Source organism: Balaenoptera acutorostrata, chromosome 16 (assembly GCF_949987535.1).
Source record: "Balaenoptera acutorostrata chromosome 16, mBalAcu1.1, whole genome shotgun sequence".
In the NCBI taxonomy this organism is placed as follows: domain Eukaryota; kingdom Metazoa; phylum Chordata; class Mammalia; order Artiodactyla; family Balaenopteridae; genus Balaenoptera; species Balaenoptera acutorostrata.
The window spans coordinates 7303332-7318342 of record NC_080079.1 but is presented as its reverse complement, the minus strand read 5'-3'; the positions used below and the strand labels follow the sequence as shown (position 1 = coordinate 7318342).

The 15011-nt window shown below is 48.0% G+C and overlaps 1 protein-coding gene across 6 annotated transcripts in view; it reads right to left on the bottom strand.

Annotated features, from left to right (window-relative positions):
* CTBP2 (C-terminal binding protein 2) overlaps positions 1–15011 on the bottom strand; it is a 164435-nt gene that overhangs the window by 103822 nt on the left and 45602 nt on the right. For 3 of the 6 annotated variants that reach the window (XM_057530380.1, XM_057530384.1, XM_007173273.2), the window contains exon 2: positions 10964–11067. The exons of 2 other annotated variants lie outside the window; for them this stretch is intronic. The gene's annotated coding sequence lies outside the window, so the exon portion shown is untranslated. Of the gene's footprint in view, positions 1–4725; positions 4746–10963; positions 11068–15011 lie in introns of those variants that run through there. One more of the 6 variants, XM_057530381.1, reaches the window with a different exon arrangement.

Below are 15011 nucleotides of genomic sequence, written 5' to 3'. Positions count from 1 at the left end.
AGTCATTTCTGCGCTCAGAAGGGAAGCCCTAACATCTTCCTGACATTTGTGCCCTGCAATATGGCTGTTCCATTAGTTTTCCAGGTAAGGTACTTGAAATGCATGTGGAAAAGCAATGGAAGGATAGAATTCAGGGGGAATAAATACACATGCACACAAACAGAATTAGCAGCAATAAATTCTAAAAGGAAAATAGTTTAACTACCACAAATGTGTATTCTTGGATATGTGTTCATTTCCTGTAAATTAGCTCAATTTAAAGAGAGAAATTCTCTGGACTTCCCTGGCGGTCCAGTGGTTAAGACACCGTGCTTCCACTGCAGGGGGTGCGGGTTCGACCCCTGGTCGGGGAACTAAGATCCCACATGCCACGAAGCAACTAATCCCACGCACCACAACGAAGATCCCGCCTGCCACAACTAAGGCCTGACGCAGCTAGCTAGCTAGCTAGCTAAATAAATAAATACATACGTAACATACGTACTTACATACTGGGGGAAAAAAAGAGAGAGAGAGAGAGAGAAATTCTCAAGCTTCTGCCCTGTGACGAAATCTGGAGCCCTTTGTGTTTCTTCAGCTTGGGGTGGTGGGATGTGTGTGGAGGAAAATTCTAAGACAGACAAGGCTATAACAATGCTATTATCCTCTGAAACGTTATGCATTTTCCTAACCTGTATGTTTAAAGATTACCCTTTGGGGGAGGAGAAGGTGGGGACGAGAAAGACAGGCAGAATAAGAAACCATGAAACCAAAACTGATTTAAAAGATGCAGTTGTCCTTCTTCCTATACTTCTCTTCCTAGATTGCAAATCAAAATCTGCATTTAAATAGAATATTTTTAATGTAAAAAAAAAAAAACAGGAAGCCGTAGGGTACAGAGGTATTGCGTTCAACATCTATGGGCACAGCATTGCATTTTAAATGAGATGTGGCATCTTGAAATTTACTGGATAGATGACACATTCCAAATTGTCTTGTTATTACTACTATTTTTACTAAATTCTCCTATCCTAATAAGTGTGTTTCTTTTATGGCCAGGTCTGTTAATAAAAGTAATGTGATATTACATCATGCTATCTATCAATTGAATCTTGAGAAAAGATTACACCGATCCAAGGATCTCATAAGCCCCCGGCTCTGATAATTCCAGCCATTATTCAGTGTGAAATTCAAACAGTCTGAATTCATTAACATTGGTTGTTACAAATCTGCATTTTTAGACTTTGCCATAAAATGCAGGAGTCCAAACCCGGTGACCTGAATCTAACAGCCTTTCATGTGAAGTAGCCGTGCTAACTGGCCTCTCCCAGCGCTGCTCTCAGGATAAAGCCCCATGTGCTTGCCCCTCTCCACGGCTGACCCGGTCACCGCTGGGGAGGGTCAGGCCGAGTCGAGCTCAGCCCTGCTGGTCACACTCAACGTTCAGGCAAATTGCAGAGACCTGAGCCATTGACAGGAGAATGGGGACCCTCTCCCAGAGAAGGACACACATCATTAGACAGGTATCCAGGTAGCCAGTCACACCTGGGCACAGTACCCTGCCACCAGCACCTCGGCGCCGCTGTGGCTCGGATCAGCTCACCCTCATGAAATGAAGAGCTCAAACTCAACACGTGCAACATGTGCGAAAGGCCTCAGGGAACCCTAAACCTTCATTCCTTGACAAAGAAACATCATTACCAGGTTGGTGGGAAAGGAGATGGGTTCCACTTCCAACATCCCAGGAGGAAAACATGACAGAACTGCCATGAACAAGGAAGTCTAGAGTTCTAGTCATCTTGCATCTCAATGTTCATATCAGCCAGACTACAGGTGCCTCCTTGGAGAGATACACTCTGTGGTCCAAGCTCCTCCAGCCGTGGGCAGGTCACCAGGGCTCCCCTCCAAGCTAAGTGAATGAATGACTATCTCATTTACTGATGCTGTTAATAATGATGATGACGATGATGATAATGATGGCGGTCATTCTCTATTAAGCCCTTACAATGTACCAGGAGCTTGCCAAGTCCTCCTCAATGACTGTTTCATTGAACCCCCGCTACTCTGAGATTTAGTACTACTTACTATTCACCCCCATTTGACAGAGAGGGATTCTGAGGCACTAAGTGCAGAGGGGTTTAGTTTGCCCAAGGTTGACGCCATCAGAGGTGGCCCAGGACGCCCTGCAAGCATTTCCTGGGACTGCCTTCAGGACCTTTCCCTCCACCCATCACCAAGGCCACGGCCAAGTCTTTGCCTTGGCAACTGGAATCTTTACCTTCCCTGTGCAAAAACAAGACGGAGGTGGGCTTCCCTGGTGGTGCAGTGGTTAAGAATCCGCCTGACAATGCAGGGGACACGGGTTCGAGCCCTGGTCCGGGAAGATCCCACATGCCGCGGAACAACTAAGCCAGTGCGCCACAACTACTGAGCCTGCGCTCTAGAGCCCGCGAGCCACAACTACTGAGCTCGTGTGCTGCAACTACTGAAGCCCACGCGCCCAGAGCCCGTGCTCCGCAACAAGAGAAGCCACAGCAATGAGAAGCCCGCGCACCGCAACGAAGAGTAGCCCCCGCTCGCCGCAACTAGAGAAAGCCCGTGCGCAGCAACAAAGACCCAATGCAGCCAAAAGTAAATAAATAAATAAAATAAATTTATTTTAAAAAAATGAAAACAAAAAACAAGAAGGCGGCGCCAAAGCCAATGGGGCTCTGGAGGGATGCCTGTCATGATGCAATCCCAGACTAAAGAGCTGGGCCGTTTCCCAGCCAAGTCTAAGGCCGCATCCCTCTGCTCTATTTAAACACGCAAGCAGAAGGCTTTCCAGCCTTCAACAGGCCTGTGCAGTGCTGCCACCGAAGCCTGTGGGAGATCAGAGTACAAATCAGCAAGAACCCTCTTTCCTAGAGGAAGCTGCAACCCTATGTCGTGGTTTACAGGTCATCTTCTGCCGTCATTAGGAAGTGGAAGTGAGTTTGAATTATGAAAGGCCAGGAGTCCTGTACTCTCAAAGTTAGGGTTTTTAACAAACATGGGACTGGGGTCATCAGATACACATACACAAAATACCAGTTTCCAAATCTCCGAAGGCAGGCAAAGCACGCAGCCACCGTGATGGGTCCACGAAGGAACTGGATACACACTCCATCTGTCCTTCAGTCCCAAGGGACCTGGGGCTACAGGTCCTTGTAATCCCAGCTCAGATGCAATCAAGGCGGCTGAATCACAACTCCCCCTCACCCAGGAAGCCATCACAAGCACAGCACCCCAGAGGACAGGAGAGTACAGCTGGGTCCCCAAGCCACACAGAATTCAAACTCCCCGCCCCACCTGTGTCCCACCTGCAAGCAGGGGAGGCAGGGACATGCTCTCCTGCCGCGGAAAGTTCGGGAACAAGGACACATTATTTCAGAGCACGTACACCTCCTCCAAACAGGTAGCGCACCATGCCGGTTTGCCTTCCGTCAGCAGAAAACACTCCCAGCTGATGCAGAAGCAACCCTTCCTTCCAGACAGATGCTGGGACGGTTCCTGCACAGGTCCAGCCATCCCACTCCTCCCTGGTCCCTCTGCAGCCTGGGATTCATTCATTTGAAAAAGAGTCCTGTGGCGTCTGTAACGTGCGGACCATGTACAGAAAATCAAGGAGACCATGAGGGCGTCGGACATGACCTCTACCTCACAGAGCTTGTGAAACTCACTCTGGAAGATTCCATGTTAACAGAGTACTACTCCTGAATCCGAGTCCGTTTACAAAACCTTTGTCTACTTTCCCCTGATACCGTCAGAAGCCTCAGCATCATCAAAGAGTCTGAAGTCCTGGGTGTCTGTGTTATAATGACTGCGCAACCCTCCTGCACCAGCGAACATGCGTGGGGACCCTAATGTGTTAGGGGGGTGATGGGCACCCAGCAAAGACAAGCCCAGTAGGTTATCAATATTGATCAAGAGATGCAGATGAGGCCAAGGGCATCCTGAGTCAGTATCTTGCAGGACTGAGCACCCACCCTCCCACAGTGCTTCTTCCACATTTCCATTCCTGGGTTGTGGATACCTGTCTTCAGTCTGCAGAAGGGGTAGGACGCAGGTGGCCGTGACCGGATGAACCGAGGGGCACCCAGTAAACCTGCATTTCCCCAAAGCTCCTCCTGAGAGGGGGGAAGGCCTGTTTTGAGGCTCCGGGATCCAGAACGAAAGCACCACCCAGCAAACAGCCCCCCCGCCCCGGACCTGATGAAATGGATCGCTGCCCTGCGCTGCTTCAGCTGAATTTTTCGAGGAGTTGCAGGTTACACCCTGCCCAGGCCAACAAAGGTTTCCTTTGAGTTAAACAATGTATAGCTGAACCAGAAGAAGGGAGGCGACCACAGACCAGGTGTTGAGTTACAAGACACAGGAACCAGATATCTTTGCCACGAACTCATTTTCTGCAAATCTCCTATATTAAAAGACAGCACAATACTGTCCGATAAATCAAGGCTGCTCTAAGCGGATCCGACTGGAAGCTCACGAGGACATCTGATCCACGAGCCTCGAGAAAAGACGGAATGGGGGGTCCCGGGTGGGAGCCAATGGAGTTGATCAGTAGACACACATGAAGAAATGGAAATTAAACACTGGGCTCAGATGCTCGGAACTGCTACTCATCCGTGGCTTGTGTTTTTCACCCCCGCACATTCGCATTTTTTCCCTAACATTCTATCTTCTTGCCGAATGTAATTAATTTTAACAGCTTCTGTAACTTACCCCACAGGTTGCTGCTGTTTCCTTTAAACAGTACACGGTTGAGAAATTGATTTGTTTGCTCCCTCTGTCTAAAGAAAGCACATTATGAAATATGCATAAATGTCACTGTTTGGGCTGCTGCTGAAGAGAAGTACAGAAAAAATGTTCCATTTTACCTCCTTGCACAGGGGTCCACTCATGGCAGACATTCTCGTCTGTTACCCATCTGCCTGCACACACACAAACCAATGAACTACGAAGCATTTTCTTTTTAAACCTCCTATTTATCTTTAGCTGGTACGAGTCTAAAGGAATTATCTTTTTTTTTTTTTTTTTTGTTAAAGGGAATTATCTTAATTGCTACGTAGAAAGAGTGAATTGCAAATGGGTTCAGTTAACCAGGAAGACTTTGTTTTTAACAGCACGGGGCCAGGTGGGAGTTGCCAAGGTTGCCAAAAATAAAGGAATCAATCAATCAATAAAGCAAATGTGTTGAGCTGCGTGTTAGGTGGATGCCAGGGAAGGGGGAAGCCACAGGCAATGGTCCTGGGGACAACCTCCACCGGGGACCACTGAATCCTCAGACATTTCCTAAAGCCTTACTTTGGAAAACGCACCAAATCAGGATACAGAAATTAAATGATGAAGAACTCTGTAAGTACCCCGGTTCTTTCCGCATCACGTGTGGGCTCTTTCTTGAGCTGTGGAGTATTTCCTTAGCATTTGCAGCTGAGGAATTTGAGGCTAAGCTGAAAGTAATGCCAGATTTACACTCGAACCTGGGGAGATGATGTGTTCCTCCACAAAAATCTAGATGGAATAATCACCAAAATGACCTAAAAGTAAGATTATATTTTAAAAAGATGTTATTGGCCCAATGCATTCTAGAAATAGTAGTTACAGCGGCAGTGGTAACATATAAATGCTAAACAAAAATATTTATACAGACAAATAAGCTCTTCCTCTCCCGCTAATCACACCCAGAATGCTGGATTGAGACCCAAACATTTTTATATGAGAAAGCTCATTTCCCCACCCACTCACACAGTGACATGTACATCCATCCGCAGTCTGAAACTTACAGCAAACATGAAATATCATTTCCTTCAACATGCCTGGTCCTACCCTGCGCAGGCTCTCACCTCCATCCACTCCTCCCATTCTCCCTCCCTCTCACACATACATGCTCCAAGTCCCAGGGAAATGATAAGGAGCAGACCAGTGACAATGGCCTCTAGTTGTCCCATAACCTGGGGCTGCTGTTCCTCTGTCTACTGGGAGGTCAGGGGCAGAAATGCTTCTGTGTGGGGTCTGTTCAGGTTCCCATCGTGGCTGGCCTTAGACGTGCTCTCCCTGCACACAGCCACACCCCTGGGGACAGGCAGCAGCCCACGGTCAGCCCCGCTTCCCATGGACTCCACCATGCACACGAGAACGTGAGCTTCCCAGAAAGCCAAGGACCCCGAAGTCATCACGACAAAGTCATCACTACAGAGGGATCCTGCATACCGGCAAAGCAAGTCATAGGACTGCAGTGTTTCAGCAGGGACCAAGGGAACCCTGAGCCTGGGGTTACACCATCGGTGTCCGAGCCCCAGGTCTACTCATGGGCCCCATGTGCTGGCATATGATCTCAGCATCAAGTTCTTCGCTAATAAAACAGGGATCTTAGCCAAGGTTATAGGATCTTGGGAAGAGAGGGCCACGTACCTAGTCTGTCCGCGCATAACGCTGTATGGCGTGCTCAGTATTGACCCAACTCCTGCCCCACCAGGAGAGAGGGCCGTGGCTCCGCTGCTCTCCTGTGGCCGCAAGGAGCCATCCCTCCCAGGCAGAGCCCTCCAGCAGGAACACAGCTTGGTAGAGACCCTCCCTGGCCGGGAACCCCAGGAAGTACAGGCAGGCTGGCTTATTCCGGACACATGGATGACACAGTTCCGGGCCTCCCTGGCCTCGCTGGTTGATTAGAACCAGTCCTGAGGGCTGGGAGGTGGGGACAGCACCAGCAGAGCAGAAAATGACCCACCAGAATGGAGGGGCTAGGGGCCTGACCCCCATGTGACCGGGACAAGGACAGACTTTGAAAACAGAACAAAGGGACTAGGTGGGTGATCTCTCTGGTCCAGGAGCCTTGCTGGGACCTGGAAATTCCCTGGAGGAAAGGACAAGGGCTGAATCAACACCTCCCAGAGAACGGCTCCTACAGGAACTTGGATCTGTGGCTCATGAATAAAACACAAGCAAGAACCAAGAACCCAGAGCTCCAGCTGGGACCCCTCCTCCCCTCTCCGCAGAGAGCAGGGGCTGAAGCTCCACCAACATCTTCCCTGCCGCCCCCATCTCGGCCTCCTGGCTGTTTCTCATCTAGCGAGTCCCCTGGAGATGAAAGGCCCGGCGTATGTTGCTCTGGTTTGTGTTTTCCGATGTTGGCAGTTGTGCCTCTAGTCTAAAAACTGGAGCAGGATCACACGTCCCTAGTGCAGGCTGGATGGAAACAGTGGACGGGTGATGACCAGGGCAGGCCAAGAACTCAAGGGGACCCTGGAGGCCACAACGCGAGGGCCAGCATGACCACAGCCAGCTCCCTCCAATGCTCAAGCAGCAAAAGTCAGACTCGCTGCAAGGTGTAGGCATTTATTTCTGGAGTAAAGCAATCCTTTCCCTTCTGTTTTGGGGGGAAGAAAGCTGTGTTGGCAGAAACAGGGCAGAGGCCCTAATGACCAGAGAGATGACTTCACCCAACCCCGCTGGCCCACTAAAGCCACACTCAGATCGGAGCAGCCTGGACCCTACAACAGACCTTGCAAGGCCCTCCCCTCTGAGTCACCAGCACCAGGGGAACCTCAGATCACCTTTCCCTGGGGCTTTGTGGGGCAGGTCAAGCTTCCACATCATTATCGCAATCTGTCAAAATAAAGCAGTGCACAAGCCTCTCTGGGTGCAGGCAGCCGGATACGCTGTCACGTCTTTGACAAACCGCAGCCACCGCTACGCCACCATCATTTTACAGAATAAAAGCTAAGGGCTGTGATTTGTATTTCCACTTAGCTACAGACATTTGACAAAAAGCACTTATTTTTCCCTGCCGCTTTTGTTAAAATTACAAGGTAACTTGGTACCGCTACAAATATTAATGCTTAGTAACAAAATGGCACAAGAAAAAACAATGACCCATCTGAACCACTGGAGAACTAAGTCTGGTTCCAGAAGTCAGCGAACCACGGAGCATGTTGGGTTTTCACTGTAACAAGCAATGACGTACAGAATGGATAGTAAAAGCAGAACAAAATGCAACAGATCTAAATGTAGCATGTAGTCATTCATTAGTGATGACCAAATGAGCCTCTTTGCACGGGAGGGAGAAAGCTGACATGTCTGATTTGAAGTTATGAAAAGAAAAAAACCACAAACCAGACTATCAGGTCTAGAATAACAGAAATATAATTCTTTTAAATGAGGGCACGCACAAATATACTAAGAGGACAAAAATGACGTATAAATGGTTCTAGCACCATACAGGTTTGCCGTTCCAAGACTGTGACTTTTCATGAATTTTGTGTTTTTTGTCTTATTTCCTTCTCTTCTGCCTACATTAAAAAGGATTTGTCTAGGAGATCTCAACAGGTAAGCTACCAGGTTGAAATCAACATGTGGTCCCTTGCTCTGGCTGCAATTCAAGATACCCCTCTTGTGTTGCTGGGTATTGACTGCAGTTGGGGCTGAGCGAGTAGCCACCCAAGGGGTGGGGTACAATGTACTGGGCACGGTGACAAGCCAGAGAAAAGAGCCAAGAACTAACACATGCTTCTCGAACACGCGAGAACCACACCCTGTGAGTGTACACAGGGGTGGTCAGGGGCGAAGGTTAACCCACTGGCAGGGTGCCCAGTGCTGGGGAGCAGCCAGGACGTCGGGGTCACAGTCAATGTGGGTGAGGTCACAGACACCACGAGGCATCCTGCAGGCATGGTGGCCATGCTCTAATAAGGGCCAACTCCAACGTTACACCGAGCTTCTCAAGCTCTTCCAGAGTGCTATCAAAAACTGTTACCCCAAATTATACCCAAAACACGTAAGTGCTGGGAACCATTGTACAAGGCCAATTGTGTGAGCGTGCTAGGTGCTAGGGAAAAATTTGCTATCAGGAATTGTGTTGCAATTTCATTCTGGTATTGGATGCATTTATGCAATGTTAATGTTCCTCTCTCTGAGATAGAGATCATTGACAAACAGGATCCCGCAGTGGTTCAATTATTAGGTTGAGTCAAATGAAAATGCTGTTATGTAACCATTTCTTGATATTTAAAAAGTCCATTTCATCCTTATACTGTGCATTTCCACATTCTAATCTTTAGAGAGATAGTTTTCCAACCCCGTGGTGCCTACAAAACGTACCAAGCATCACTCTCAAGTTTTGCCTACCCAGCCAAGATGCTCCCTCAGGTGAACCTCGGGTGACTTTCCGTGAAGGACTCGAGGATGGGGCACTGCAGTGCTTGGACGTGGAGCTGGACACCCGCGGGGCTCTGACAGATTTCCATCACTGCGACCCACTGAAAACATCTTCAGTGCCGTTACCCAATCCTGGAATTAACACCCCACCAACCCCAGGTCCACAAAGAATGCGTACAACAACATCCCTGCCTGAGAACCCCGGGCAGATTCCAGCACACAGGGTCTTTTAAAAAAAAGGTTTCTTTTAGAAGAATGAGTGAGAGCCAGAAAAGAAAGAAATGTTGGCCTTAAAAGGCAAAGTTGAGTGTATACGGTTGAGAGTGGCCATCATGACTAATAGATATACCCATGTCCCACCCCCAAAAGAAGGTTTACTGATATTTCTAGTTTCTCATCTCCCCAGTACAAAGATTCTTAGAATTGTTCAAAGATTACGGAGTCGTCTCTGATAAGTAACCCTCTGTGCACTTCATGCTCTGCTGTGGCCTTTGGCCGGGCAGCCTTCTCAGATCACTCTTGGGAAAGGTTTCCGGGTTTCTACAAGGCGGGGGCTCATGGGGACCACCCCAGTACAACTACTCATGTCACAAATAAGGCCTCCCAGAGGGACCTGCTGGGGAGTGGGCTCCGTGAGCCCAGGTCCGGAGCAGCAGCCCCGGTGTCGGCAACTGACCCTCCTCCGTGGGAAAAGGCAGTGAGACCCTTCCCCGGGCCACACCCACTGGCTGGGTTGAGACTGAGGGTCAGTTCGGCCTCCCTGGCGGCCACCGGCTAAAGCCGTGCCTAAGGCTGCATTTTAAGGCCAACAGTTCTTTCTGTGTTATTATTTATTCCAGACCCTGTGTGCTGGAATCTGCCCAGGAGTCTCAGGCAGCGAATCCTGTTGTACAAATTCCTTGTGGGCCTTTGACCTTTCTCCAAACCTGAGGGTCTGTCCTACTCAGTACTGCAGGGAACGAGCCTGGGGGTCGACGGAAAGAACACTGAGAAACTTGGCTCACACTCTTTTTTTCTGGCTTGAAGATGACACTGTCAGCTCAAGGAGAAAACCTTTTTTTCAACAGGATAAAAATCAATCATTTCTGAGAAGTTGCCACTTTGAGAGTCTAAGATCTAGGTTTTGTGGAAAATGGCTAAAGGCATGTTGAAATGAACTCAGGACCCCCAAAAGTCCTTGCTATGGAGGGAAGACTGAACTCTATTCATTGGTATTTTCTCATCCATACTCCAAATAAGCAGACAATTGAAGGCTCTCCTCAGTACACATCCCACATCCCTAAATCCGTTCCACCAGAAAAAAAACCATTCTATGTTCAAGACATCCTAGAGGTTGGTAAGTCTAAACATCTTAGCTCATTAAAGACATGCCATCATCAGCAAGCTGCTGTCTCCCGAAAGACGTCCATCTGCCATTTCGCCCAAGCCACTCGGGGTGGCGTGGACTGTTTCCCTAATTCATTTTTATTCTTTGTAATTAATATGTCGAGAAGTCCTAACACGGCTCCATCCTGACTCGAGTTTCCTGGTGTAATTTCCATTGACTTATCTCTATAGCAGCAGCGACAATCACTTTAACACTGAACTATATTGCTTCAGAGTTAATTACATGTGTTTTGCTTTTGATAAATGAAAATACCAGATGCAATTAATTGAAAGACAATCAATATGATCCCGCTATTAGACGTCCCGATGAAACATCCAGAGGCTGCCAGCGAGCCACAGTCATCAACAAATTGAAAACACATTCCAAAGGGGATTTTGAAAACCCTGAACTTTTACCTGGAGATATTTTACAATAACTCACCAATATAAATTTGTCCACAAACTCTATAGTTCACACGATGGGCTGTCCGTCTTTTTAAGAGAATCCAGCTTCATTGGTTCAAAACCATTTAAGGCGATGAAACCCTGAAAGCAAAATGAATTGGATCAGTGAAGCTGAAGCAGTGATTTTTTCCTTGTTGTTTACATCTAGCCATCCTTTAATTGCATTTTTCCAATGCCTTCGATTCTAAGCTACCAGAGGTTATTAAATGGTTTCATTAAAAATACTATTTGTCTTGCTTTAGTCACACACCAGATCAAATTAAACAGTAGAGCACCAGAACAAATGAACTCTTTCCATCTATTTTGACACAAAGCCAAGTGTGCAAAACCAGAAGGTGATACTGTGTCATTGCCGTGAAAATGTCATTTAACTTCTTTGCATCTCCAAGTAGCAAGCAAAGGGACAAAACAATCAATATCTTCAAGCAAAAAGTCTTACCAACTGTTTGAGAAATATGGAATTCAGAAGCCCACGGTTTATAAGTGCTATTAGCATAAATGCTGACAACTGTTAATCCACTGTAACTGATTAACGGTTGCAGTTGTCATTAAGAGAAGGCACTTTAACTTACTACTGAAATTGATTACTCAGTTAAGAATTCAATCCTAATGTTCGATAAAATTGCACTTTCTTGGCAAAGGCAGTATGAAATGAGGTGATACATTAAACAGCACTCACATTTATTTTACTACACATGGAACGAAGAGGAAATACATGGGACCATCCACATTATCTGAACCACTTCCTGTGCACCCAGAGCAGTAAGAGGGGGCGGACGAGGAAGTTACTCCTCCCCGGGGGCTGACAGAAAAGGCAAACATCTGGGCGGCAGGCGTGTCCAGGTATCCTTTCTGTGCCTTTCCCATGAAGGACAGACGCAATGTCAATATTGGAGCTGCTAGGCACCAGGGGTGTCTGTGTCTTAAGGTAGTCCTTTCTCAAGTCCCGTGAGAATGAACTGTTGCAGCCAACCCTGACCATTTCCAAGCTCACCTTACAATGAGTCAGGATACAAATAGTTGATTAATATTTTTTTTAAATGTATGAAGTTACTGTAACCAGTTTCCCAGCTGCACTCTACTTCTCAAACCATTCAAAAGAAAACCTGTGCTCTCTCTAATGTAAGGAAGGGTCCAAGTCCTGACGCCAGCCAGCTCCTACTTCACAATTACACGAGTTCACAGCAGGAACAGGGTGGTCTCCATGGGCAGGGCTACCATGATACCCAAGGTCAAGAAGTAATTCACTCCCACTGTGCCTCCACACCACCTTACACCCCAAACTTTCCAATTCAAGGGAGGAGGGTGCGGAGAAGAGAGACATCCCAGCCTCTGAAATGCTAGGAAGGAGGGACGGGCACGGGCTCTCAGTAGTTCCAAGCCTCTAATGACACAGTAGTTTCATGTTGACTAAGCATCTATTATTGCCAAGGAACCAGCCTTTGGAGGCAGCGAGAGCTTGCCTAGCAAACTCTCATCCACCCTTCAAAACCCGTACCCTAGACATCTGTGACACCTTCACTCCTGACTGCCAGGCTGTGACATACTCTACCTATCGCCAAGTCTCTTAAATGTTTAAATGCCTTGATCATGCGTTATTCATCTCCAAAGTCTTCCACGTCTGGAATACAGTAGGAAATCAAATATTTAACTAACTGCATATATATATATAGATAGATAGATAGATAGATAGATAGATCTATACACACACACACATATATATATATACATACACACACACATATATATACACACACACACACATATGCCTGTCTGTAACATTCTTTTCAACTAAGGTCTGAAGACAAAGGTAACATGTTAACACCTACCTAATCTTACTGGTGGGTGCAGGTTCTTTCCTTGAGATACTTCATAGTCAAAGTAATTAAACAAGGAACAGACAACTTGGCCGGTGACATTTCACAGAATTTTAAGCCAAACTTTCAGAAAAGCCTGCAGACTGCCCGAGCAAATGGTGACAGCTTATTTAGTGGATTAAGAACATTAAAAAGCTTGGAAGACTGTCAGAATCTTTAAAGCAAGTGCCCATTGTTACGTGAAGGTGGATATAAGTACTTAAAAAGAATGCAGCTACAGAAAGGCTAAAAAGGCTAAAAATTCAAAAACACTTGTTTCCGTAGATACTTGATGACAGTGCAACAGGGAGTAGTGCCCCGCAGATTTGCCAGGGGAAATGTTCTTGGCAGGATTCCTCCAAGAACTTCTAGGAGTATACAACAAGACACAGAAATGACTTAGCTAATTAAAATCACCACCGCTCCTACACGAGCAACCCCAGGAAGCTAAGCGGGCTGTTCCACCAAGTAACTCGGCCTCAGCCAGTAAATGCCAGGCAGCTCCAAGTTCACTCCGCTGCTTCTGGCCAAGGAAAAGGGCATCTATTTTTGGCCCATATGATCAACCTCGGTGAATCTATTAAACATCACTTGGCAAATGTGTTCCACCCATAGTTGATGACGATGAGGGGGTATGGGTGTGGGTATGTGCGCGCGCGCGCACACACGCACACACACGCACGCACGCACGCACACACACACACACACGGAAGAGCAGTACCCAGAGCCTGGTGGAGTCCAAGCCAGGGCTGGGGCTTTCATATAGGAAACTTATAAATTCAGGACACATCGCCTAGAAGGGCTCCTACCACCTGGATTTTTAGTTTCTTCTTACACTGAGTCGGGCATATGAAAATTACCTTCTAGGTCTATAGTTAATAAGTCTACTTTTCAGAAACGGAATGAGATGAGCTCTAAAAAGGTCTGGAAGGGGGGGTCCTGAGAGACTCTGCCCCGGCTCATTCCAGGAGGACCAGTCTGGCCCCCACTTGAACTTGGCCCTCTTTCGGAACGGCTCCTGCGCTCTGCTCTGTGCCCTGCATCATCCAAACTCTAGAGAGAGAAGAGGGGCACACAGGCTCAGCGTGGGCGCCCCGGCATTCCCCACCCCCCAGCCTGCAACAGGCATCACAAAGTGCCCACTTACTTGCACTTACTCTGCATGAATTATTTCTAACGCCTCTAACGCTTTGATGTGTGTCAGCTCTTGTTACCACCCAGGGCCTGCCTGAACCCCACTTGAATTCTTTGCTCTGCCTGACTCATATTTGGGTCATCTAGGCTTTAAAACGCCCATCCTCTGTCCTGCTATGGCAGGTGGGGGCCCCTTCACCCACTGCTTCCAAGGAAAGCGCCTCTGCTTCCTCTCCTCCCGGCTGGCCAGTGAGCAAAAGCGAGGCCTGGCTTGGACATTTATTAGCAGGAGAGAGATCCTCATGTGGTAACTGTGGACATAAGCAGGAGGCCCAGGCTTGAGGAGAGCACTGGCCTTATCTGGAACCTGCCCTCCTTCACGCTGGGCTCATCTCAGATCCAGGGGGCCCCATGCACACTTACTACTTTAACAGAGAACCAGAAAGTAGTCCGCAGAATCATCCCTTGGCCCTCACAGATTTACTGCAATAGAGGGGCTAGTGGGAAAGGACTAAGGAGAGAGCACGGAGTTAACAGGACACTGCAGAGAAGCAGCCCAGGCTCCATGGGTCAAGGTGACCAACGCCCTGGGACTCTGTCCTGTCTGAGATGCAGAAGGCAGCATCTGCTTCACAGATGATCAGGTCCTTTCAAAGTGGTAATGCCCAGGGAGCTCGGCGCCCGGCCTGTGTACAGCCAGTACTCAGTAAATGCCAGTCATCGTCAGGCTTGGCACACGACTCCAGGACACAGGACAAGTCTGTCATCATCAGCATCTGCTAAGAACCAAACCAATCTCTGCTCAAATCACGAGATAAATGGTTCCTGTTTGGCCTAAGAGTCCAATACTCCTCACCACGTCTCTGAGGGACCTACACGCTCCCCCCGCAGGATGGCCTCGCCCTCCGCTTGGTGACAGTCCTGTGGCATGGCTGTGCTCAGAAAAGGAACAAGGGACTGGGGAAGAACCATCCAGAAACCCCGGCCTTCTCTCTCATCAGTGTTCTCTTGGCTCGGACGCTGCTGGCTGGCCCT